This window comes from Hemitrygon akajei, unplaced genomic scaffold (assembly GCF_048418815.1).
Source record: "Hemitrygon akajei unplaced genomic scaffold, sHemAka1.3 Scf000059, whole genome shotgun sequence".
NCBI lineage: Eukaryota > Metazoa > Chordata > Chondrichthyes > Myliobatiformes > Dasyatidae > Hemitrygon > Hemitrygon akajei.
Window position 1 is genome coordinate 4,019,940 of NW_027331945.1, and position 27,321 is coordinate 4,047,260.

General features: G+C 44.6%; 1 long non-coding RNA gene across 1 annotated transcript; it reads left to right on the top strand.

Moving 5' to 3' along the window:
* On the top strand, nucleotides 1–26,941 carry LOC140721681 (uncharacterized). The gene is made up of 3 exons (XR_012097438.1): nucleotides 1–39; nucleotides 3,752–3,918; nucleotides 26,717–26,941. It is a non-coding gene; the product is annotated as an uncharacterized lncRNA (long non-coding RNA).
* Nucleotides 26,942–27,321: the final 380 nt, after the last annotated feature.

Consider the following 27,321-nt stretch of genomic DNA (forward strand, 5'->3'; position numbering starts at 1 on the left):
ATGCGCGCAGTACACAAAATGTCGGAAGGACCGTAGGAGGTAAGAGCGGGTGCTGGGTGGGCTTTAATTGAGTGACAATTGCTGTGAACATTGAACACCGTGGCCCACAAACTCGGCACAGGCCAGGTCTTTTTCCTCTCTCTCAGCCCCACGATCCGTACACGGGCCCCGGGGAGCTTCCGGCCAATCAGGGAATGGGAGCAAATAGATCTCACAGACAGAGCTGAGCTCCAGAAAACTAAATGCAGGGATCAGGAACTCGTAGAAAGGGAACAATATCTTTCTATCAGCTGTTGAGACAATCACCTTCGTTCTACGTCCAACCGCAGCAGGAGAAAATCTGCAGCTGCCGGCAATCCAAGCAACACACACAAAATGCCGGAGGAACTCAGCATTAGTACTCTTTTCTATCGATGCTGCCTGACCTGCTGAGTTCCTCCAGTATTTTGTGTGTGTTGCTTGTTCTGCCTGCTCTTGTTCTGGCGTTTTCTAACGGTGAGGACATGCTTTGACCCATTCTGTCTGGGTACATACTGATATCAAACACCTTTGCCCCGGGCAACAAATAGCTTTCACATCACAAATGTGTCAGGCTCCAATGAGACAGACTAGTGCCCTTTCCTTCATATTCATTGGCATTGCCATCACCGAGTTCACCACCGTCAGTCACCTGGGGGTGGGGGGGGGGGTGTCAGGGGAAATATTTATGTACAATACAGAAACTGGTATTACCTGTGTGTATTGTGGCAACGCAAAAGTTGCTGGATAATTTGCAAGTGGGGAGTGATATTTGGAAATCTGACTTTTTAAAGTATCATTTAGCAAGAAAATCACATACAATGACATGCAAAAGTTTGGGACCCCTGGTCAAAATTTCTGTTGCTGTGAATAGCTAAGTGAGTAAAAGATGACCTGAGTTCCAAAAGGCATAACGTTAAAGATGACACATTTTTTTATATTTTAAGCTAGATTACTTTTTCTTTTACATCTTTTACAGTTTCAAAATAACAAAAAAGGAAAAGGGTCTGAAGTAAAAGTTTGGGCACCCTGCATGGTCAGTACTCAGTAACAACCCTTTGGCATGTATCACAACTTGTAAACACTTTCTGTAGCCAGCTAAGAACCTTTCAATTCTTGTTTGGAGATTGTTGCCCATTCTTCCTTGCAAAAGGCTTCCAGTTCTGTGAGATTCTTGAGCCGTCTTGCATGCACTGCTCTTCTGAGGTCTATCCACAGATTTTCGATGATGTTTAGGTCGGGGGACTGTGAGGGCCACGGCAAAACCTTCAGCTTGCACCTCGAGGTAGTCCATTGTGGATTTTGAGGTGTGTTTAGGATCATTACCCTGTTGTAGAAGCCATCCTGTTTTCACCTTTAGCTGTTTTTTACAGATGGTGTGATGTTTACTTCCAGAATTTGTGGTAGTTAATTGAATTCATTCATCCCTGTACCAGTGAAATGTTCCCCATGCCACTGGCTGCAACACAAGCTCAAAGCATGATCGATCCACCCCCATGCTTATCAGTTGGAGAGGTGTTCTTTTCATGAAATTCTGCACCTTTTTTCTCCAAACATACCTTTGCTCATTGCGGCCAAAAAGTTCTATTTTAACTTCAGTCCACAGGACTTGTTTCCAAAATGCATCAGGCTTGTTTAGATGTTCCTTTGCAAACTTCTGATGCTGAATTTTGTGGGGAAGATGGAGGAAAGGTTTTCTTCTGATGACTCTTTCATGAAGGTCATATTTGTGCTGGTGTTGCTGCACAGTAGAACAGTGCACCACCACTCCAGAGTCTGCTAAATCTTCGTTAAGGTCGTTTGCAGTCAAATGGGGGTTCTAGCAATCCTACGAGCAGTTCTCTGGGAAAGATTTCTCGGACTTGACTTCCACCGTTCCTGTTAACTGCCATTTCTTAATTATGTTACGAACTGAGGAAGTGGCTACATGAAACTGCTTTGCTATCTTCTTATAGCCTCCTCCTGCTTTGTGGCCATCAATTGTTTTAATTTTCAGAGTGCTAGGCAGCTCCTTAGAGGAGCCCATGGCTGCTGATTGTTGGGAGAAGGTTTGAGGAGTCAGGGTATTTATAAAGCATTGAAAGTTGCATCATCCTGGACTTTCCTAACAAAGATTATGAATAAGCCATAGCCCTAACAATCTCATAAAGGTCTGAGACCTTAGTAAAAGTTATCTGAGAGCTCAAATCTCTTGGGGTCCCCAAACTTTTGCATGCTGTTCCTTTATTTTTTTCACTCTAAAATTACACAAAACAAAAATAATACACTAATTTTGCTTAAAATGTTGAATAGGGTGTTTCATCTTTAACTTTGACTTTTGAAGATCAGTTCATCTTCTACTCACTTAACTATTCACAGTAACAGAAATTTTGATCAGGGGTGCCCAACCTTTGCCTGTGTGTCTCATTGAGGTTGGGTTCTGAGATATCACAGTTCTTGATCCAGGCAAAATGGACCCGGGGATCGAACTGCTTGGGCTTATGAGGTGTTGAGTGAGTATTTCTGGTCTGAGATCAGATGTTTGTTTCTGGAGTTCCTTTGGAAGCAATGACTGCTAATCATGAGGAGAGGATGAATTCCCATTCCATCCCTCACAGGGAGAGGCTATGAGTAACTGGGCTGTACTGTGTTTACAACAGTAGAAATGGACCCGTGAATTTGGTGTTCAAACTCTGTTTGGAAATTTCCCCCCTCACTGCCACCTGTCTGTCGCTCGGTGGAAATCAAGCAGAATTTCAAGTTGCTGGAAACCTGCACTAAAAACAGAAAATGTTTGAAGTCATTCTGATGAAATATATTAACCTGAATTGTAAAGTTTTTTCCTCTCCCCACAGCTGTTCCTTACCTGCTGAGTGTTTCTGGTAATTCCAGTTTCTTTTTATTACATTTACCCTGGAATGGTTTATATTTCCTGAAATGGACCTGTTTTGACCTGGAAATGGAAATGGCTCATTCTGTGATAGTAGAACAGTGAAGAAAGCACGACTTTCTCTGTAAATTATCCTTGTACCAGTTTGTGTTCAGTACAGTTGTTACTAACAAGATTTACAAGAATAATTGCAGGAAAGATTGGCTTTATGTATGAGGAGCATTTGTTGGTTCTGGACCTGTACTCAATGAAGTTCAGAGGGTCGGTGGGGGTGGTGGAGGGATGTATGGTTAAGCAAACCTACCAAATGCTGAAAAACCTGGATACAGTGGACATGGAGAGGATGTTTCCATTAGATGGAGAGTCTGCGATCTGACAGCACAGTCTCAGAATAAAGATGCTTCCCTTTAAAACTGAGATGAGAAAAAAAATTTGGCCAAAAGATGTCTGATCTGTGGAATTTGTTGCCACAGAGGTTGGTTGAGGCTACCATTTTATGGTATATGGTATATTAATGAGAGAGATTATTATATTCATGATTGCTAAGTAGCTTCAGGGTTACAGGAGGAAGTCAGGGATATGGTGATGGAATAAAAATCAGACATGGTTGAGTGGTGGGCAGACCAGATAGCTTGAATCCCCTAATTCTGTTCCTGTGTCTGATGTCTTACCATGACTGAATGATGGCTCCTTCTTATCCCATATCGTTTTGTGACGTGTGAGGGACAATAAAAGATTGTTCACTGAGATCATTATATTTGCCTTCAACGTTTAAGTTTCAGTGAGTTTTGTTCTTAGTAACATTAAGCAGAAATGTTTGGTTCTTTTTATTGTTAATGTGCTTCATTATCTTTCATGTTAAAGTTGGACCTGCGGTGAGAGATTTATTAGAAGAAAAACCCAACTGGAAGCAAACCACGGCTGAAGACAAGGGAACAGCAACAAGTGAACCAGCACAAGGATTGAGAGCATCAGCTGGAGAGAACCCATCTGACTCGGAGATTCCAGTGATTCAGTCAGGATAAAGTTTGGTGAGTCTCATTTACTCAAACACTGGTCCTTTAGACATTACATACCTTTAGACATTACATACATACAAAGGAAGGTAGGAAATAGTTGGAGTGAGACTGAATGTGTCCAGAGGAACCAGTTGTGCCTCTGTCAGAACCAGTTGCAATCACTCCAGGTCTGGTAATGTGCTTCCAGCAGCCCAGCCCTTTAAAACCTCTCCCATTCTGTGGAAGTCGAATCCGGATAAAGTGACTCAGAGACCGTATAAATACAAACTCTTTACTCCAAGCACCCGGGGCTTACTCAGTTAGTCACTCAAACAGGAAGAGTCTATGACTGTTCCCACCCAATCCACTAACTGACTAACAATTCCCCTTACACCACGGATATATCTGTCCAGATACCCACCACACAAGACAGGCTGGAGCCAAAGTTATTTACTACATGACAGCCCCTAAAGACAAATTACAAAATAGTCATAATGCCTTAGAACAGACTGAAGCTGTCCTATCTCTACACGTGAGTGCACAAGGACATCCTGAAACCCTAGCTAGCTTCCCTCAAGAAGAAATATGGCTCAGCATGGCTTAGCACATCTGGTGCTCATCAGCAGTTTCTTTCAGAAAAACAGGCTGCTATTGTTTAACCAAGTGTTAACCCTTTTGCATACTTTATCATTCCCTCCTTTTGATCATTACATGATCAACAAAGCAGTAGTTTTTTACAGAGAAAGCAGCTGAGTACAGCATTGACTTATCAGTGAGTAAAAACAGTAATTGTAACAATGATATGTACAACTATTAGGCCATAATGCAATATCATGTCCCACATATTAACAAACAGGCCTTCAAAGACCACCATTTCGACCCTTCGGTGAACCTGTGTAAATCCTGCTCTACTTTCTTGATGCTGTCAATCTCCCTGGCAGTGTGCTCGGAGAGGGATGTAATGTTAGACTCATCAGGGATATAGGTGCAGCATTCTGCGTCAATAATAACACAGGTTCCCCCTTTCTCAGCGAGGATAAAATCTAAAGCTATATGATTCTGTAGGACTGTTTGCCAGATTGCAATCATTTCAGTGGATATTTCTGTTACTTGGCCTGTGTTTCTGTCAGGGCCCCTGCAGTATTGTGGCCAGCTCCTCAAGTGCTATAGGCAAATTGATTATATCTCGTAAATTCCTGGCTACTCCATAGGAGAGAAAAGTGATCATCCAAAATCGCTCAGTCTCAGTTATTCCTCTCCGCTGCTGGGCACCTGCAAGTATGGCCAGGATGCATGTTTCCCAGTCTAGGAAGTTGCGTTTGGTGGGAGCCTGAGATACCATCCCTCACAACACTGACAGCCACATTCATCGCTGATAATACCACAGTTCCTCACCTCACTTCCCCGGGTGTTGTTTGAGAAAGCCCAGGCTGAGAGTTCCTCACTCTGGTTGAGCAGGATTACTGACATTGGAATCATAGTTTTACCATGCTGTGGAATTTCAGCACAAACCCAGCAGGACCCTAGTTCTACCTGTTTGGCATCGGTGTGACAGAGAGACAGAAATGTGTTAACATGGGGGCCCCCGGATGCTGGGGTGAGCCCTGTCAAAGACATAAGCATGAACACCACTATCAGACAATACATTTTCTTTTAGTCCGAGAGAGTCCTTCTACTCAGTTCCTTCAGTAACACGTTTGTAGTCTGTTCAATGTATCCACCGAGATTGCCCCTTCAGTTTGGCAGCCGTGGGAGTGGTCAGTAACACCTGATATGCTCCTTTCCACCGAGGTCCGAGTTTCCCACAATCCCAGTTCTTGATCAGGACAATATTCCCCGGTTCTGTGGTGGGATAGTCACTCCTCTGTGCGGAGGAGTGAAAATTCTCTTCCTTGTAAGCCTGTCGTACTTGTGTATGTAATGCTTGGAGAGTTTTGGTTATTTCCCATCTCTTCCCCAAGGGTATGAATTTTGAATTTTGCTGGTAGAACTTCTGGGAGCATTGGACACAAGGTGGTCCCCAGGGTGTCCCCATGGACTGTCCATACATCATTTCAGCTGGTGATGACCCTGTTTTCCCCCGTGGGGTAACCCTCATGTGGAATAGAGCTAATGGTAGGTCCTTCCATCAACCAAGTGAGTTCAGTCTCCACCGTTACTTTGGCCAATTTAATCTTCAGAGTGCCATTGGCTGTTTCCACTATGCCAGCAGCCCGTGGGTGGTGTACGGTAGAATTGTTGCCTGATAGCTAGTTTCTTACATACCTCTTTGTTCACTGTCACCACAAAGTGTGGGCCATTGTCAGAGCTCAGCATCTCTGGCAGGCTGTACCTGGGAATTATATCCTGTAATAATACCTTCACAACAGTCATAGCAGTATTATTGGTAGTTGGAATAGCTTCAAACCATCTACTAAACACATCTATAATGACTAAGCAGTATCTATAGCAATGTACTCTAGGCAATTCAGTAACATCAACTTGTAGACACGAAAATGGTCAAGGGAGTCGTACCCGGTGTGCAGGGTGCAGGTTAACAACCATTCCCTCCTTTTCCAGGTGTGTGCATAATTGACCAATATAGGTAAAAACTGTGTAGGAACACAAACCTGTCCCACTGGGGTGATCCAGAAACCTCGGTCGGGGTCTTTCTGGCACCCCACCTGGAACTACAGCTTGCACTCCTCCTCAGAGGCGTCCCCCTGAAAAGTACGTACCTCCCACATGTCTGGCAAACTCGTTCTGCTTAAGTCACGGAAGGTTGCTTGATGGGAACCCGAGGAGACTACAACTACAACTACGAGCACTGTGCCGCCCTTTTCGCTGTCTCATCTGCTAAAGGATGACTGGCGGATGAGGGCCGCACATTAATAATAGTCAAAACTCGAGGTAGCTGTTGAGCGGTGAGTAAGTTGTTTACAAAGGTGGCATTACTAATGGGGTGGCTAGAGGAAGTCAGGAATACCCACGTTCCCATAGTCATGTACAATTCCAAATGCATAACGGGAGTCCGTGTGAACGTTCGCACTTTAGTCTGTTGCTAGGATACAGGCAGGAGTCAGAGCAAACAGCTCAGCCTTCTGGACGAGACAGCTGCTTCAAAAGAGGCCTGCTCAATTACTTCACTGTCAGTTACTATCGCATCGCCAGAATATTGTTTCCCTGCTGGATCCACAAAAGAGCTTCCATCCTCACATTGCCTCAGGCTTGAGGGCGTATTGCGGAATGTATGGGAGAATCTATCACGGTGATCCAGACGGAGGCAGTTAGTGCGGCCAACTTCGTGGCCTGAAGTTGCCCAGAGACGGGGTACAACATCTAGGGTTCGGTCAATATTAATAGAGTATCTTACCAGATGTCCCATCTTCACCTCAGACTCCTTCCAGTATTGGAGTTGTCCTGCGACCAAGTTTCGCCAGTCTCCCTTGTTGCTGGAGGCTTGTTTCATCAGGGTGTAGGCAAGGAACCCCAGGGTCTTTGGTTTGAACCCGGGGCAAACCCTAACGGTAGTATGGGGAACAACCAGTCCTCTCTGTCGCCAAAGAAATCTGGAACTTTGGCCAGTAATACACTGCCCTCTTTTCCTTTAATCTCTCCAATCACCGTGACTGGGAACTTCTGTCCCTCGAGGGGTGCATAATACTGGCTTTCCTCAGTTGAGCACCACGGAGGGTCATAGCACAGAGTCACATGAGGGTCGGCCGCTGGCAGAAGGGGTTCAAACACAATGGAGTCCAGATTAAGTGCCCACCACTGGGTGTTCAGAAACTGGGGAAGCTGTTCGCTAGTCCCAGGGTGATAGCCTTATCTGTGCATAGAATCTCGACTTCCAACGGACAGAGCAAGTCTCTCTCTGATAGATTACACCCCCGACTGGTGGTGACTGTAAATGAAACCTCACACTGGTTCCCCTGAAATTCCACTTGCAGTGGCTGGATACGTGGATACGTACATTCAAACCCAAACAGAGTGATTGTTGCGTCTGATAGCTGAAATCCCTTTTCCAGTACTATTTCCTGATCAAGAGTGGTTGTGGTTGCCCCCATATCAATCATAAACGGAACAGGAATTCCAGCAACTTGCAATATTACATTGGGCTCTTCCTGAGGGGTGGTACTCACGGTAGGAAGCATCCTTGATTGTCAATTTCTACACAGGTTGTTGTCCCCATCTGTCCCTTGGTAGGTTTTTGTTCCCATTTCTTATCCCCAGATACAGCACACAATGTCAGGTCCCAACAATATGTCAAAGTTCATCGCATTCGATTTTGATCTTTGTCAGGCCAATCCATATTATTTGTTTTAATCATGTTGGCTATCTTAGTTGGTAAGCATTGGAGCAGTAAGGTGTAAAACTGGGGAACAGATTCCCATCATTAAAGACTCGGTCTCCTGCGAAAGTGCCGTAGCAGGCCACAAATCACTCCCAATAGTCTATTCCCGATTCCCCAGGCTTAGGTTTGCATTCAAGAACTTCAGTGATGTTTACAGGTTGCTGGAAAGCCCTTTCCAAGGCTTGAATAATCTGGTCTGTCTGTTCATTCTCATTATGGTTTCCCGCCTGTAACTCCTGATAGGTTTGGTATCTCAATTCTGCCTTCCATTTCCGCCCCTCATCAGCTGAGAGAATCATGCAGCAGAGACCGAATAAATCTTGCAGGGTCACATTAAACATTTGTATAGTACTGCGGACACACTGAGCAAACTGTGCTGGTTTTTCTCTTCTACCTGGGACCTGATTCATGATCATTATCATTTCTTGAGGCTTCCAGGGTGCATACACAGGAATCACTAAGGGCTGTTCCTCCTTCTGCTCGTGGATTGGGCAGCATTCGCGTGGGCAATTGCCTTTAGAACTATAGAGTATTACAGCACAGAAACAGGCCTTTTGGCCCTTCTTGGCAGTGCCGAACCATTTTTCTGCCTCGTCCCACTGACCTGCACCTGGGCCATATCCCTCCAAACCCCTCTCATCCATATACCTACCCAAGTTTCTCTTAAATGTCGAAAGTCAGCCCGCATTCACCACTTCCTCTGGCAGCTCATTCCACACTCCCACCACTCCCTGAATGAAGAAGCCCCCACTGATGTTCCCTTTAAACTTTTCCCCCTTCACCCTTAACCCATGACCTCTAGTTTTTTTTCCCCCTGGCCTCAGTGGAAAAAGCCTGCTTGCATTCACTTTATCTATACCCATCATAATTTTATACATCTCTATCAAATCACCGCTCATTCCCCTATGCTCCAGGGAATAAAGTCCTAGCCTATTCAACCTTTCTCTGTAACTCGGTTTCTCAAGTAACGGCAACATCCTTATAAACCTTCTCTGCACTCTTTCAATCTTATTAATACCCCTCCTGTAATTAGGTGACCAAAACTGCACACAATACTCCAAATTCTGTCTCACCACTGTCTTATACAACCTCACCATTACATTCCAACTCTTATACTCAGTACTTTGATTTATAAAGTCCAATGTACCAAAAACCCTTTTTACAGCTTGTGATGCCACTTTTAGGGAATTATGTATCTGTACTCCCGGATCCCTCTGTTCTACTGCGGGTGTTCTACCTCAGTATGTTGTATGTTTTACCTTGATCTTCCGAAGTGCAATACATCACACTTGTCCGCATTAAACTCCATCTGCCATTTTTCAGCCCATTCCTCCAACTAGTCCAAATCCCTCTGCAAGATTTGAAAACCTTCCTCACTGTCAACTACACCTCCAATTTTTGTATCATCGGCAAATTTGCTGATCCAATTTGCCACATTATCATCCAGATCATTGATATAGATAACAAATAACAATGGACCCAGCACTGATCCCTGTGGCACACCGCTAGTCACAGGCCACCACTCAGAGTAGCAATCCTCCACTACCACTCTCTGGCTTCTTCCATTGAGCCAATGTCTTTGTGGAGCCATTAACTCTGGGGTTCTGTTGGATTCTTCCCTCCCTGTCGTAGGTATTCCCTTTCTGAATCTCAGGGTATAGGGACCTCCCCCTTCCCTGCCGCCACTGTTTTACCCGAGTGGTCACCGTATCTGAGTACTGGGAGGATTGGGGTTCGGGAGCACTGGGTGCACTCGGCTCCTGGTGAGGTGTTGGGGGGGGGAGTACCTTGGGTGCCCACACCTCATCACAGTCACTGTCCTGTAACAGGGTTGGTATGCCAGACATGGGTTTGGGATCTCTTGTTTCCCTATCAGTTCGAACTTCAGACTGACATTCTTGCCATTCTCTCCTATCTAAGCTGGACTAGGTTTGCTTACGTTGTTTTCCCTGCTCTTGCTTGCTGCGTCTATCCACCCATTCACGCTCCACTTTTAGCATCTCCCAACCTTTGGCGTTCCTCCTGCAGTACGTACCTCTACCCTTTGTCACATGCATTATTCCTCCAACTTGCTAATAATGCACCCTTCCACTTTGCATCTGCCTTATCCTTCCCTTCCCTTTCCAACAATTTCCACTTCTTTCCACAGTTCTTTTTCCATATCAAATTTACTGCTTGTTCTCATGAGGTAATATCCCTGGTTCACCCCCAGTGGCCAGATTTTGTTCCCCAATTTCTTATTCAGCGCTGCAATCTTCTTCCTTGTCTGGAAAACTCTCACACATTGTGTAGGGCTGCTCCTGCCCCACTCATATCAATCGACTGCAATTGACCCATGTTCTCTAAGTAATTTACCCGGCACAAAGCCTCCTGCTTAATTAACAAACAGATACATTTACTCGGCTGACACCTCCTGTCCACTTAGTAAATTCACCTGGCTGGCACTTAATGCTCATTTAATACATTTATTCAGCTGGAACTTCATGCTCATTTAATTAATTTACCCGGCACGTCTGCCTCCTGTCCACTTAGTGAAATTTACCTGGAACCGCCTTCTACTCACTTAGTAAAATTTTGCCTACCTTATACGAGTCTCCCAACAGATTCTTTCCCGATCCTGTCAAGGTATGCAATCAGCCTTGGACGAGGGACCGTACATCGAAAAGAACTAACAGTGAGTGACAAAATGTAAAATATCTATCGGGCAACCGGTCGGTCTCCGCAGTCCCCAGAGTGGTCCAGCCGCTTACTCAGCTCGTCTGCTTGGCACTCCCTGTATTGGGATCCTGTTTCTGATGCCAAATGTGAAAGTTGAATCTGAATAAAACCCGGGAGACCAGCTTCTTATCGTTACCACAGTTTATTGTGCATTCTCCTGTAGGAGTTTGAGACCCATTTGTCAATGAGAAGGCACGTAAGCACCGCCACCATCTGACAAGTGGACTGACTCAGTCAGGTTACAGCCGTGTATTTATGCATGAACCCAGTCATTTATACATAGTAAGCCCCAGACATTACTATTGCAAGATGTTATTTGAGCTGGTATGCCCACCAAGTCTGTTGGTGCAAAACTTAATTGCGTAGATAAGAGAATTGGCTAAATGAAGGTTTTAATTACAGATGGATGTACTGTCCAGTCCTTATCAGCTATTCCCTTTGCAAGGCCCTGACTTAATTACAGACAGATATTCATTCCTGTCCTTATCAGCGAGTCCTTCTCCCTTCACTCAAACGAGGGTACAATGTATAATGTTATCAGCTAACGAGGGTACAATGTATAATGTTATCAGCTCTCAGTGTGTCTCTCTGCAAGCCGCAGAGAACTGGTAATGAGCCTGTCTTAGCAAACCACTGAACACAGAGTCTACTTCAGTTCAAAAATTCCTATTCAGTCCTAAATATTCTTTTAGCCAGAGGTTACATAGGTTCAAAATGTTTTTTATATATATATATCCTTAATTCCTCAGGAGGGTTCACGGGAAATATTTATGTCCAATATAGAAACTGGTGTTACCTGTGTGTATTGTGGTGATGCATAAGTTGCTGGAAGAATTACAAGTGGGAAGAAGTGGAGTGATATTTGGAACTCTGACTTTTTAAAGCGGAATTTAGCAAACAAACCACTTATGGACAATATGCAAGAGCTTTGGTGAGAAAATCCTTCATTACCCGTTACAGGCCTGCTAAATAGTGTGAGAGAGCAGATGAACTGGATCGAACCCAGAGGAGATCAAAGTTCTTATTGACAGTGATTTGCTAGCTGTTAAAATGAATACCTCACTATATAAATATCACTATGCACATATGCACTTTAAGGAGTTGGAACTTGAAATGGATGTATTCTGGATCAGCTGGGAGTCTGTCATTACATGAGAGGTAGAAATCTTTACATTACGTCTCCGTCTAAATGTGCAATGTGTAAGTTATAGTCATTTCTAATAAATAGTTTGTACATAGGACAGTCAAAATAGCAGAAATGCAATTCTATCAGCATGAATTAATCAGTCTGATGGCCTGGTAGAAGATAACATCCCGAAGCCTATTAGTCCTTTTGCTGTGGTACTGTTTCCTAGATGGTAGCAGCAGGAACAGTTTGTGGTTGTGATAAATTGGGTCCCCAATATCCTTTGGGCCCCTTTTAAACACCTGTCTCTGTAAATGCCCTGAATCATGGGAAGTTCACATCTACAGATGCGCTGGTCTGTCTGCACCACTCTCTGCAGGTTCCTGAGATTGAGGGAAGTACAGTTCACATATCAGGCAGTGATGCAGCCACTCAGGATGCTCTCAATTGTCTCCCTGTAGAAAGCTCTTAGGATTTGGGGCCCATAACAAACCTCTTCAACCATCTGAGGTTTAAAAGGGGCTCCTGTGCTCTTTTCACAACACAGCCGGTACGTACAGACCATGTGAGATCCTTGTTGATGTTTGTCCTGAGGATCTTAAAGCTGTTCACCAACTCAACCCCAGATCCATTGATATCAATAGGGCCTTTCTCCATTCCTCCTGTAATCCACAAACAGCTCCTTTGTTTTTGTGACAATCAGGGAAAGGTTGTTTTCTTGACACCAGTCAGATGTTGTTCAGACCTCAGATAAGAGTCAGCAATCAAATGGTCATGCATGGTATGAATGTGCTGAGCTGTGTTTATCACAATGAAAGAAGCATCGTAGGAATGCCAGATAAGCTGAGGACAGGGAATTATGATATTCTAGCCATTATTGGGACTTGGTTGCACCCAACAGTCTGAGGGATTTAGAGGAACAAATTTTCAGAGAGATTGCAGACCATGACAAGAAACAAAGGTTGTTTCAGTAAGTGCTTTTAACTTTCCAGATATTGTCTGTGACTCTCATACTATAAAAGGACTAGATGAGGTAGAGTTTGTCAAATGTGCCCTTAATCAGTGCGTAGGAATCCCGACGTAGAAGTGTGCAATAAGCTGTTAGGAAATGATCCAGGGCTGATGACAGAAATTAGTGATCATAATGCCATGAGATTCAAAGTAAATATGGAAAAAGAGAGGTCTGGACCCACGGGTTGAGATTCTAAATTGGAGAAAGGTAAATTTTGTGGTATCAGAAAGGATCTGGCAAGTGTGGTTTGGGACAGGCTGTTTTCTGGCAAAGGAGTACTTGGTAAGTGGGAGGCCTTCAGAAGTGAAATTTTGAGGGTGTAGAGTTTGTACATGCCTGACAAAATAAAGGTTGAAAGGTAACTGGTGCAGGGAACCTGGGTTTTTAAGAGATATTGAGGCCCTGGATATGTTGTTCTTCTAAATGTTCAGACTGTTGGGTGCTACCAAGACGCATTAATGACTACAATATCATGATTCCATGCACTGGAAACTTTTTCTTTACTTTTTTTTACTCATCTTCTGTTGGTTTCCAAAAGCTTCCAAATAGTTTTTGCTCCTTGTTTGCCCTCTCTTGGGCTTTTATGTTGGCTTTGGCTTCTCATTTTAGCCACAGTTGTGTCCTCCTACCTTTCCAATGCTTCCACTTCTTTGGGATGTATCGATAACTCAGCTCCCGAATTGCACCCAGAAATTCCAGTCATTGCTGCTCTGTTGTCACTCCTAACTTTTCCCTTCCAAACAAGTTTGTCCAGCTTCTCTGACATAGAAACATGGAGAAGTTCAGTACAGAAACAGGCTATTTGGCCCATCTAGTCAATGCTGAAAAAACATTTAAGCTGTCAAATGCAACTATCTGCACGGGGAACATCGCTCTCCATACCCCTGCCATCCAGGCTCCCATCCAAACTTCTTTTAAATGCTGAAACCGAGCTCATATTCACCATTTGTGCTGACACCTCATTCCACACTCACACAACCATTTCAGTGAAGACTTTTTCCACACGCTCCTGTTAAATTTTCACCTTCACCACTTACCCATGACCTCTGGTTATCACCGCACCCAACCTCAGTGGAAAATGCTCCTTGCATTTACCCTATCTGTACCCAAATAACTTTGTATACCTCTAACAAAACCTCAAAGCAATGTATGGTTCCCTTGTTTATGTTTAGAGCATATTTTAGGTGAAAAGATGATGAGGGGCATTGATCGCGTGGATAGCCAGAGGCTTTTTCCCAGGTCTAAAATAGCTATCATGAGGGGCATAGTTTTAAGGTGCTTGGAAATAGATACATGGGGATGTCAGGTGTTAGTTTTTTTACACAGAGAGTGGTGGGTGTGTGGAATGCACTGCCAGCTATTTGTGTGAGAGTGTTTCAGTTACTGTGGGGCCAGGCACCCATGCAGCTCAGTGGGAACAGGGAATAATACCAATGGAGAGAGTCAAACTGAGCCAGGTCACAGATTGGAGATGGCAGATATGCCCCATTCTTGTAGAGACAGGAAAAGCATCAGAGAATTTGCTGATCATTCCAGATACCAGCAAGAAGATGCCTTCTCTCTCCAACTTGGGTTGAACTTCACTGTAACAGTGTGATGCCAGATCACACCTTGACAACGCAAGTGATCTCATCTGAAATGTTGTCCTTCCCCCACTGATGGATTTTGTAAATCTTTTTACAGGTTAAAAATGACAAGGAATTTGTCTACGGGAATCTCAAACAGATCACGTCAGTTTTGCTGTCTCTATCCAGATATTTAAGACGAGGAGCAAGGGATTCATTCAACCATCCTTCCTGCTGAGACTGTGGGGAGGGATTAATTTGCTCATCTGACTGATTGGCCCGCCCGTCATTTTACACAAGAGAGAGTCCGTTCATCTGCTCAGACTGTGGGAAGGGATTCACTTGGTCATCTCAACTGAAGGAACATCAGCGAGTTTACACTGGCCAAGGCCATTCATCTGTTTTGTGTGTGAGAAGGGATTCAGTCGGTCTTCCCACCTGTGGACACACCAGTCAGTTCACACTGGGCAGAGGCTGGTCATCTGCTGAATTTGTGGAGAAGGATTCACTCGATCATTTGACTAATGGCTCACCAGCGAGTTCACACTGGGGAGAAGCCGTTCACCTGCTCAGACTGTGGGAAGAGATTCATTTGTTCATCTAAACTGAAGGAACATCAGCGAGTTCACACTGGAGAGAAGCCGTTCACCTGCTCAGACTGTGGGAAGGGATTCACATATTCATCTAAACTGAAGGAACATCAGCGAGTACACACTGGAGAGAAGCCGTTCAGCTGCTCAGACTGCGGGAAGCGATTCACTCGGTCATCCACCCTAATGGCACACCGGCGAGTTCACACCGGGGAGCGGCCGTTCACCTGCTCAGAATGTGGGAAGGGATTCACTTGCTCATCTAAACTGAAGGAACATCAGCGAGTACACACTGGAGAGAAGCCATTCACCTGTTCAGACTGTGGGAAGGGATTCACTCGGTCATCTGACCTATTGGCACACAGGTCAGTTCACACTGGGGAGAGGCCGTTCACCTGCTCAGACTGTGGGAAGGGATTCACTTGGTCATCTGACCTACTGGTACACCAGCGAGTTCACACTGGGGAGAGGCCATTCACCTGCTCAGACTGTGGGAAGGGATTCACTTGCTCATCCCAACTGAAGGTACATTAGCGTGTTCACACTGGAGAGAAGCCATTCACCTGCTCAGACTGTGGGAAGAGATTCACTCGGTCATCTGAACTGCTAGTACACAAGTCAGTTCACACTGGGGAGAGGCTGTTCACCTGCTCGGACTGCGGGAAGGGATTCACTCGTTCATCCACCCTAATGGCACACCAGGGATTTCACACCAGGGGAGCGGCCATTCACCTGCTCAGACTGTGGAAAGGGATTCCCTTGCTCATCAAACCTGAAGGAACATCAGCGAATTCACACTGGAGAGAGGCCATTCGCCTGCTCAGACTGTGGGAAGGCATTCATTTCGTCATCTAAACTGAAGGTACATCAGCGAATTCACACTGGGGAGAGGCCATTCACCTGCTCAGACTGCGGAAAGGGATTCACTCAGTCATCTGACCTACTGATACACCAGTCAGTTCACACTGGAGAGAGACCGTTCACCTGCTCAGACTGTGGGAAGGGATTCACTCGGTCATCCAAACTACTGGTACACCAGCGAATTCACACTGGGGAGAAGCCGTTCAACTGTTCAGTCTGTGGGATGAGATTCAGTCAGTCATCCACCCTACAGAGACATCAGCGTGTTCACACTGGGGACAAGCCGTTCACCTGCTCAGTCTGTGGGATGAGATTCACTCGGTCATCCCACCTACTAAGTCATCAGCGAGTTCACAAGGGACAGGCCGTTCACCTGCTGTGAATGTGGGAAAGGATTCATGTGGTCATCTCGTCTACAGAGACACCAGCAAGTTCACACCAGCGGCAGAGTCTGTTTACCTGCTCAGACACGGAGCAGTTTCTCTCAGCCTTCTCAATCAAATGTGTATGATTGAGTTCACGCTGGGTAGAGGCCATTCACCTGCTGTGAATGTGAGAAGGAATTCACTCAGTAACCTAACCTTGAGACACGCTATCGGGTTCACACTGGGGAGAAAGTTTCAATGAGCGGCATGCTGGATATTTGTCCATCACCGTTGCTGAATGCAATTTCGAGAGTGACTGTCGGTGCTGAACTCTGCAATTATTGCTGCTGCTCACCACATCCAGTTCTGCACCCTGGTCACTGGGCATGGGAGGAGTTTCTTCTGCTGTACATTCACCTTTAATGTGACTGGAGTTTATATTCTGGATCTGGGAAAAATAAATCAGTTCAATTTTAAACTCTGTCTCCGGTACTTAGTGAATGTATAACACACCTAGTATACAGTAGAGAAGTTATAACACACCTTGTGTACAGTAGAGAGTCAACTCAGACCAGCTGGACCCTGCCAGTGATTCTGATCCATGACAGTTCGTTTCAATCCTCCCCTGGTGTTCATCTCTCACTCTCCCTGTGGTGATGGGTTCCAAACAGTCACCACTCGGTGGGTGAAGATGTTCCTCTTGAATTCTCTGTAGACTGAAGAAGTCGAGCTGACTGCAGTTCTATCTGACATGTTCTTCATCCCTCAAATCTCTGGGCTGAGGAAGAATGACATTGGTAGTTAACCTCCTTATTCATGGCTCATTTCCACATTATGGGTCATTTTCCCTGCTTCTAAAGGGTTAAGATAGAAACATAGAAAACTTACAGCACAATACAAGCCCTTTGACCCACAAAATTGTGCTGAACATGTTCCTACCCTAGAAATTACTGGGGTTACCCTCTATTTTACCAAGCTCCATTTACCTATCCAGGAGTCTCTGAAAAGACCCTATTATATCCGCCTCCACCACCGTTGCCAGCATGCACTCCCCACTCACTGTGTTTAAAAAAAAATGTTACCCCTGACATCTCCTCTGTACCTACTCCCAAGCATCTTAAACCTGTGCTATCTTGTGGCAGCCATTTCAGCCCAGGGAAAATGCCTCTGATTATCTACATGATCAATGCCTCTCATCATCTTATACACCTCCATCAGTTTACCTCTCAACCTCCGTCTCTCCAATGAGAAAATGCCGAGTTCACTCAACCTGTTTTCATAAGGCATGCTCCCCAATCCAGGCAACATCCTTGTAAATCTCCTTGGCACTTGCTATGGTTTTCACATCCTCCCGGTAGTGAGGCAACCAGAACTGAGCACAGTACTCGTGGGGTCTGACCAGGGTCCTATATAGCTGCAACATTACCTCTCGGCTCCTAAATTCAACTTCACAATTGAAGAAGGCCAATACACCATATGCCTTCTTAACCACAGAGTCAACCTGCACAGCTGCTTTGAGCGTCCTATGGACTTGGACCCCAGGATCCCTCTGATCCTCCACACTGCCAAGAGTCTTACGATTAGTACTATATTCTGTCATCATATTTGTCCTACCAAAATGAACCACCACCCTTCACACTTCACCACTCCGTCTGCCACTTCTCAGCCCAGTTTTGCATCCTATCAATGTCCCGCAGCCCTCTGCGCTATGCACAACACCCCCAACCTTTGTCATCAGAAAACTTACTACCTATCCCTCCACTTCCCCATATAGATAATTTCTCTAAGAGTAAGGGTCTGAACAGATACCTGAGTCACTCCACTGGTCAACGACCTCCTGGTTGTGTCCAGCTGGGCATCAGCATTTCTGGATTGGTATTGTGCAATGAACCGAATTACAGCACTTAAGGTAAAAGAACCCTGAGGGACAAGTGATCTTAATATAATGGAATTCACCCTGAAATTTGAGAAGGAGAAGCTAAAGTGAGATTTATCAGTATAACCGTGGAATAAGGACAATTGCAGAGGCATGAGAGAGGAACTGGCCAAATTTGATGGGGGAAAAAACACTGGCAGGGATGACGACAAAGCATCAAAAGCTGTAATTACGGGAAGCAATTCGGAAGACACAGGCTATATACATTCCAAAAAGGAAGAGCTATTCGAACGACAACATCATACAACCACAGCTGATGAGAAGGCCATGCCAACAATAGAGCCAAAGGGAGAGCAGATAACAGAGCAAAAATTGGTGGGAAGTTAGATTATTGAGAGGCTTTTCTAAACAATCAAGAGGCAACTAAAAAAACTAATTAAGAAAGAAAAGATGGAATATGCAGCTAGCTATTTACATTAAAGATGGCACCAAATGTTTCTTCAGATTCATAAAGTGTTAAAGAGAGGCAAGAGTGGACATCAGACGAGGAAAACGATGGTAGTGGAGGGTGGGGTGGGTAGTTATAGCGAACAAGGAGATAGCAGGTGAACTGAATAAGTATTTCATATGCCTTCATTGTGGAAACAACCAGCGGGATGGTGCAAGTCCAGATGTCAGTGGTCAGAATGTGTGTGAAGTTGCCTTTGCTGGAGAGAAGGATCCTGGGAAACAGAATGGTGTGAAGGTAAATAGATCACGTGGACCAGATGGTGTACATCCCAGAGTTCTCGAAGATGTGGCTGAACAGATTGTGGAGGTATTAGTAATGATATTTTAAGAATCAGTGAAGTCTCGTATGGTTGCAGAAGACTGCACATTTGGAAATGCCACTCTGCTATTCAAGAAGGGAGAGAGAAGAATGGAAATTTTAGGACAGTTAGTCTGACCTCACTGGTTGTGTAGATATTGGATTCGGTTGTTGCGGATGTGTTTTTCAGGGCACTTGGAGGCACATGATTAAATCGGCCTTAAGAACGTTTGCCTCAAGGAAAATATTGCCTGAGAAAGTGTGTTGAAATTCCGTCAATTCATTGGAGTGGTAATAAGCAAGATAGACAAAGGAGAATCGGTTGATAATGTGCACCTGGGCTTTCAGAAGATCTTTGACAACGTGCCAGTCATGAGGCTGGTTAACAAGTTATGAGCCCATGATATTACAGGAAAGATTATTGCATGGATAAAACAGCGGCTGATTGGCAGGACGCAAATGACAGTAATAACGGGGGTGTTTTCTGGTTGGCTGCCGGTGACTAGTGATGTTCCACAGGACTTGGATGTCAGAATTGATAGCTCTATTGCAAAGTTTGCCGATGATCTCAAGTTAGCTGGAGGGCTAGGTAGTTTTGAGGAAACAGAGAGGCTATGAAAGGACTTCGGTGATTAGAGGATTGGGTGTAAATGAAGCAGATTGAATATCGTGTAGGGAAGTGTGCAGCCTTGCATTTTGAGAAAAAAATACCGTGGATACACTATTTTCCAAATAGTCTAAACTTGGGAGCACTTGTGCAAGATACCTTAAAGGATAATTTGTAGGTTGGGTTGGCGGTGAGGAAAGCAAATGCAATTTCAGCATTCATTTCAAGAGGACGAGAATATAAAAGCAGGAATTTAATGTTGAGGCTTTATGAAGCATTGGTGAGGCCTCAGTCAGAATATTGTAAACAGCTCTTGGTCCCTTAGAAAGGATGGGCTGACAATGTGGTGAGTTTACGAAAATGAGTCCAGGATTGAATGTCTTGTCATTTGAGGAGCGTTCGATGATTGGTCCTGTGTCATTGGAATTCAAAAAAATGAAGGGTGATATAATTGAAACCTATTGAATGTTGAAATACCTCGATAGACTGATATGTCCCATGGTCCTTTTGGAACGAGGGTGAGAATAGACAGAGGGTGGTGAATCTGTGGAATTCCTTCCCACGGGCAGCTCTGAAGGCCAAGACTTTACGTCGAGTGATCATCCGTCTATAGAGTTTGTCAACCTATTATAACCATTGTTTCTCAGCTCCAGCTACTAAAGCTTGAAGTGCAGGCATCACAAGGCATAATTATATCTAATGAAAACAGGATTCAACACGGCGCGAGCATGTGCTATTCTGAACTGAAGTGAAAGATCAACCTAGAAATTATCACAATAGAACAGTTATTCCCTTTGGAACGGTTACGAGTCCTAAGATGGCTTTAGAAGCAAATAGCACTCGCCTAGGGGGGCGTTAATGATTCTTGGTGGGGGAGTAAACTGCCTCAAACTTGCGGCATCAAATCTGACCAACCGTCAGCAGAGCAGGCACTTCCAAAAAACGATGTGGCACTGGGACACAGGAAGAAGCACAGCACTGCAGGCCTTGAGCATTTGTCGTCACAACGCGTCCTACACTCGGCAATCTCGTCCGACCGAACCAACCTAACAGACATTATTGGGTTACATAGAGTAGCAACCAGGGTGCTCGATAGTTTGCCTTGACTCGCGACACTAAAAGAGCTAAAATAGTTTGTAAAACTCTGCTGTAGAAGAAAGAGTTAACCACCGGATGAGCATAATTGTCCATGGATGGGATCCACCATCTGAGCAGACGAGGTGTCAACTTGAAGCGTTTGACGCCACTAAAACTTGGAGATCTCTTCCCAGAAACTGTGTGGTTCCTTGTGACAATATATGACCAGGTGGTGGTCACAAAAATAACAGAAATGCACATTAAAAAAAACTAACAAATTCAAAACCAAGTATATTTTCCTGTGTTGTGTCTCTCTCGTGCTCTAAAGCCGAATATGCCATTTTGAAATTATCCAACGCATTACAGGATCCAACACCAATTTACTTCAATCCTGTTACATACACAGGCGCCATCTAGTGGCAAGCATCATTCACCAAAACCTTGAAAGATACTATAGGTTACTATAAATATACGCCTGATCCAGTTTTAGAGTCGGAGTCTGACAGTTTTATTCCGACGGATCCATTAGTAGAGCTCGGGTGATAACGTGATCCCCGTCCGGATATAATATCACAGGATAAACATGAAACACGGATGTACTTAGTAGATATAGCCATTCCGAGACATTCGAGGGGTGATTGATACGTTCGTGGCCTAAGGTAGAAGGAGTCAATTATGGAAAGCCGAGCACATTTATTTTTCAACATAGTCCCCTGCTACATTTACACTCTTAGTCCAGCGGTCGTGGAGCATACGGATCCCTTCTTGTAGAAGTCCGCGTCTTGGACCTCCAGAAGTGGTCGACAGCAGGGGTGATTGATAAGTTCGTGGCCTAAGGTAGAAGGAGATGAGGTACGAACTTCAAACTTTCTGCATGATCACTAAAAACTTGCACTGCAGATGCATGTAACGAGAGTTGTATATCTCTCCTGCTTTGCCATTACCGAAAGCGTTGTGGCGGTGACAGGAGCCGGAATATGGTGGGGAGATAAAAATAAAAGTTAGGGTGAGTTTAATAATTGGTAGGAGGCGGACTTCACGGGCTGAGGGTGGCGTTGTGTATTTTCCTCTCGGGATCTAAACTGGTTTAATTCTCCCTGCCGCCACGTTCTCTGATGACTGGCAGTTCTGTGATATCAAGCTGGAATTCACAACATCTGATGTCAGCGGATATTTTGCTGCGCTGCTGAACTGCTCTCTGAACTTGGACTGAGTTACGCCGTAAATAAATGTGTTTGTGCAGCAACTTAACATCACCAGCGTGTATCCGGTGTGTTGAAAAATGTATTCCGAATCGTTGTAGTTATTTTGATCCAATTGGGCAATTGTGTTATAAAGGAATTCAGAAACTTTCATGGGCCACAGGATGATGAAGCTTCCGGAGATGGTGAGAAGTAAGATCACAGGCCTCCTCCTGTTCTCCATCTCCGGGTCACTGCGGTTCTCCGCCTTGCTCTGACCCCTCAGCTCCTTACGGACTCAGCTACTCACCGAAATGCGTCTGACCGTCAGAGCGTTGAACAGTAGTTTTAACACGAACGGGAGTAATGGCGTTAGAACAGTAGTAAGACAATCATATCCCACCCACCCGGGGTCCATAAAGTAGCTTGGCATTTGCAAACAGTCCCAGGGTATATTGCCAATCACTTTCACAGGTTACAATATAAAGAACTATGGCACAGTGTCCAAACAGAACAGAACGCCGGTTGTCGTCAGAAACACAGACGCAGTTTTCCCGGTGCAATACGTAGCTCTCTATTTCTGGCAACAAATGGTGACAAACCCGTCAAACGTAAAGCTGACAGTGAACCAGACAGAACAGTCAGTGGCTGCCTCTCCCAGGGCAGAGATCGCACTGCACACGGTGATGCCCAGGGAGGTAATAATAACCGACCCGCCATTGCCATGGCCACCAGGCTGCGAGTGGTGCAGGTGGAGAGGCCGCACTTTCCCTTGGACAGGATCAGGATCACTATGCCACTAAATTCACCGGGGGGGGGGGGGGGAGAGACAACAGAAAGAAAGAGTGAATTACTGTCTCACCGCTCTATGGGTCTCTGTGCAGAGAGAGGCTGTAAAGAGAAACTTTACATGAAACTCTGCGGACAGCTCATTTCTGAAGGTTTAAAAGTGTAACTCGGGGTTCGCAGACGCCTCAAATGCGGGCAAGTAGGGAGAAAGGTTACGGCACTCGGTACCGAAAGAGGAGCGGGATTTGGGAAGGAGGCATTGTCAACTGATCGCCAAGGGCGCTTTTCGGCAGTTTTGTAGAAGCCGGATACCTCGGCAACTTTCACAGCGATCCTGTCACCTATGCTCTGGCACTCCTCGCATGTCACTACGCCCGCTGCCTCTGACTTCGTCCATTTACAATGTTCAAAGTTCGCTGCAGATTTACTTCCCTTGTTCCAAGCATTCATCTCCTTCTCCACTCCTGTTCGTCACCCACCCACGCTGCTTTTAAATTCTGCATCCACACTCGGCCGCGGTTCCTTCACACTATGTCAAGAGATCGGATCTGGAAGTTCCCATCTCCTTTTACTTTTTTTTTTCGCGCATTCTTCCTGACCTGCTCCAAATTACAGAATTATTGTTCCAAATGATTCGATGTTTATTGCTCCAGATCAGAGTATCCCATGTCATTTACCTGGCCAGGCATCTAATGGACACATCTGGTTGACTAATCCCTTCTTCACCGATAATGTGGCGTGGAACCAAACACTTGTAAACTAGAACGCACACCAACACATTTCAATTTTCAAAATTCTCGATGGTTCGCGATTTAACACACAAGTGAATCTCACTGGGGTTTCGCTTACCACATTCCCTTGAAACTTGCAGCATTATATTTCCAAACACAGCTCAATTCCTTTAAATTTGAATTTAAAGCATGTTGAACTATTGATGCGGGGAAAAAGGCACCAAGTAACCCATAAACACCATGGACAGGAGGAGGAGTATAGGAAACTGATACAGGACTTTGTGATATGGTGCAACTCAAACTACCTGCGTCTCAATATCACCAAGACCAAGGAGATAGTGGTGGACTTTAGGAGATCTAGGCCTCATATGGAGCCAGTGATCATTAATGGAGAATGTGTGGAGCAGGTTAAGACCTACAAGTATCTGGGAGTACAGTTAGACGAGAAGCTAGACTGGACTGCCAACACAGATGCCTTGTGCAGGAAGGCACAGAGTCGACTGTACTTCCTAAGAAGGTTGGCGTCATTCAATGTCTGTAGTGAGATGCTGAAGATGTTCTATAGGTCAGTTGTGGAGAGCGCCCTCTTCTTTGTGGTGGCGTGTTGGGGAGGAAGCGTTAAGAAGAGGGACGCCTCACGTCTTAATAAGCTGGTAAGGAGGGCGGGCTCTGTCGTGGGCAAAGTACTGGAGAGTTTAACATAGGTAGCTGAGCGAAGGGCGCTGAGTAGGCTATGGTCAATTATGGATAACTCTGAACATCCTCTACATAGCACCATCCAGATACAGAGAAGCAGTTTCAGCGACAGGTTACTATCGATGCAATGCTCCTCAGACAGGATGAAGAGGTCAATACTCCCCAATGCCATTAGGCTTTACAATTCTACTGCCAGGACTTAAGAACTTTTTAAAAGCTATTATTAATGCTTTTTGAGATAGTGATTTAGATGCATATCATATTTTTTTTTACTGAGTTAAGTATTGTATGTAAGTAGTTTTGCTACAACAAGTGTATGGGACTTTGGAAAAAAAAAGTTGAATTTTCCCATGGGGATGAATAAAGTATCTATCTATCTATCTATCTATCTATCTATCTATCTATCTATCTATCTATCTATCTATAAAGGTGCCGAGTGCGCTGGATTATCGGAGTTGACTTTGACAGCGGTTTTGCATTGATAAATCAAAGCTGCCTGCCATGAATCCACAAAATGTATCCAGCTCTCGATCTTTCACTCGACATCTGTTTCCTTTTTTTTCTTTTCAGCGTATTAAACTGCAAGGAACTTCTGAACGAACACAAAGTTTTGTCACAATGTCTGCACCGCACTCACTGATACACCGGCATCACAATGCTGTCGGTAACTGAATGAGTCCAAAGACCGTGCACACAGAACTGTAAACATTAGGTCGCCGATGTTCTTCCCGGGAGCACCAATAACGGCAATGATCATGTAATATATCTTTCTCACACTGTAGATAGTTTCAATCATTCTGAGTGAGATTCAGCCTCTGTTCTAGCTGTCCGCGATCTCGCTGAAGAACCTCTGATCTGATGAATCTCCACGGTCATTGACTTATACCCGCTCCAGCACACTGAATACTCAATAATACACAAGACTGACCTGTCTTCCAAGAGTTGCAGGAAAAATAAGAATGATTTCTTTCAAGTAAAATCCCAATTGTGATGAGGTATGGATAGTTTGACACGAAATTGCAAAATCTCAAAGACGATGAAATGACGATTCGAGAAGTCAGTGAAGGTTGTTGTGAAACACTCCAAGGCTCGCCTCTGGGTTTCATGACTCTTATTGTTGACTTCAGCTATTCTTGGGCTACACAGACCTTGCCGTTTGTCATGATAGACCAATGTTTTACTGTCCTTCGGCTACTCTGTTTCAGTGTGGAAATTCTCTCGGTTATCGATCTTTCAAAGTAAATATATATATATATATATATATATATATATATGTAAGTATATGTTGTTTGTACCTTCCTGTAATATAGTAAGAGCCTTAAACTGACATTGCATCCAGGCTTACGAAGATATTGAACGCACGCAAACCGTTAATCACAATAATCACAACACAGACTAAATGCTGGATAAGGCAGCATCTATGGAGGTGAACAAACCGTTGACGTTTCGAGCCGAGACGCCTTCTTCAAGTTAATTAACGCTTCGTCCAGCAGCTCTGATCCAGCAACAAAAAGCTGAATTTCCGCATTTCAATTCCAAACCGTATTTCCAGTGCGAAATGTCAGCCCATTACTCGTTTCCTTTTCTGCAACATAAGCCCACTCTCCGGTCGAAGGTGTAACATGAAAAATTATTCTGTCTTTGGACTTTGCATGAACACAGATATCTTAGTATTCTGGTGTTTTCCCTCTCCCCTGTCCCTCTTCTTCATTTCACTACTCTGGCCTCCTACTCTTCTCCTCACCTGCTAATCACCCCTCTCTGCTCCCCTCCTACTTCCCTTTCTCCCATGATCCACTCTCTCCAATGAGATTCCATTTTCTCCAGCTATTTGTTTTTCCCATTATCACCCATAGCCACATTTCGCCCCCTATCCTACACATCTGGTTTCACCGATTACCTTCTAGTTTGTCCTTTTCACCCTCCTTCCAATTTTCTTATTGTGGCATCTTCACCCCTTTTGTTCCATCCCGAAACAGGGTCGCAGCCCGAAACGTCAACTGTTTATTTTTGTTGATATATGCTACCCGACCTGGTCAATTCCTTCACGGTTTTGCGTGAGCACAAAACCGATCCAGTGTGTCTCCCGGTAAACTAGGTACACTCAATGTTTGCATCGACATGAAGCAAATAATTCAATCGCACTACACGTGGCCCTCGAACGCGTGCAACTGCTTAAAACAATAGATCATCTGCATTCATTACTTTTGTATCAAGAGTGACAATTGTTTTGCAGATGGATTAAATTGGTAGCGTTGACAGCAAGGTAGATACTCGTACTTACTTGTGTAATGCCCTGTTTCATATTTTTACTGTTGTACTGTAGGAATTTCATTTTGTGCTCTTCTATGTGAACTACTTGTTTTCCTATTTGTTTGGGTTACTGTTGAAGTTAAGAGATAGGAGAAACGTATGTCATACAATTAGGATGGTCGGATTAAGAGGAGGTTTTCTCTGCTAAGGGGCATTAAATTTGGGCTTGATCTTTTTGGTTAGAGGGAAAATGAAGATTGAAGACGCTGCGGACAACCGGTCGGAGCATACGAACCAGTTCGAGATGGATGGTGAGCGACGTTCGGAAGGTGGGGTGAGCTTTCACGCTGCCTGAGGACCCAGCGCCTGGGTGACTGAGAAGTTCAAGATGAGCTCCAACTTGTTGAACATTTGACTAATTAGAACGGTCACTTTTCTTTTTTCTTGTTCATTACTAACCCTTTAGTTAAGATTCATAAATATAATTCCTTTAACGGTATGCAGTGGAAAGGCTGTACTTTCGTGGCATTAATTTGTAACGGGATAGCAATTGAGACAGCATCAACGCAATTCGGGATTTGAGGTAAGAACGAGCGTCCCTCAATCTCAGGAGTTTTGCATGGCCGAAGGTTGCCTTCGCTGTGCCAGGGTGCTTCATTCCTGGGGTTCATCCGGGATCGACTTCGCTGGATGCTCTGTGATTGCCCTGAGCGCTGATCCAGTGGGTTGTGTTTTTGTGTTAAAGTATTGATCGGTAAAGTTATTACGATACGTGTTTATGAATGTTGCACGGGTGGAGCAGAGCTTTGATAAAATGGCGGTCAGAGACTTTTTTCTACTAGAACCGA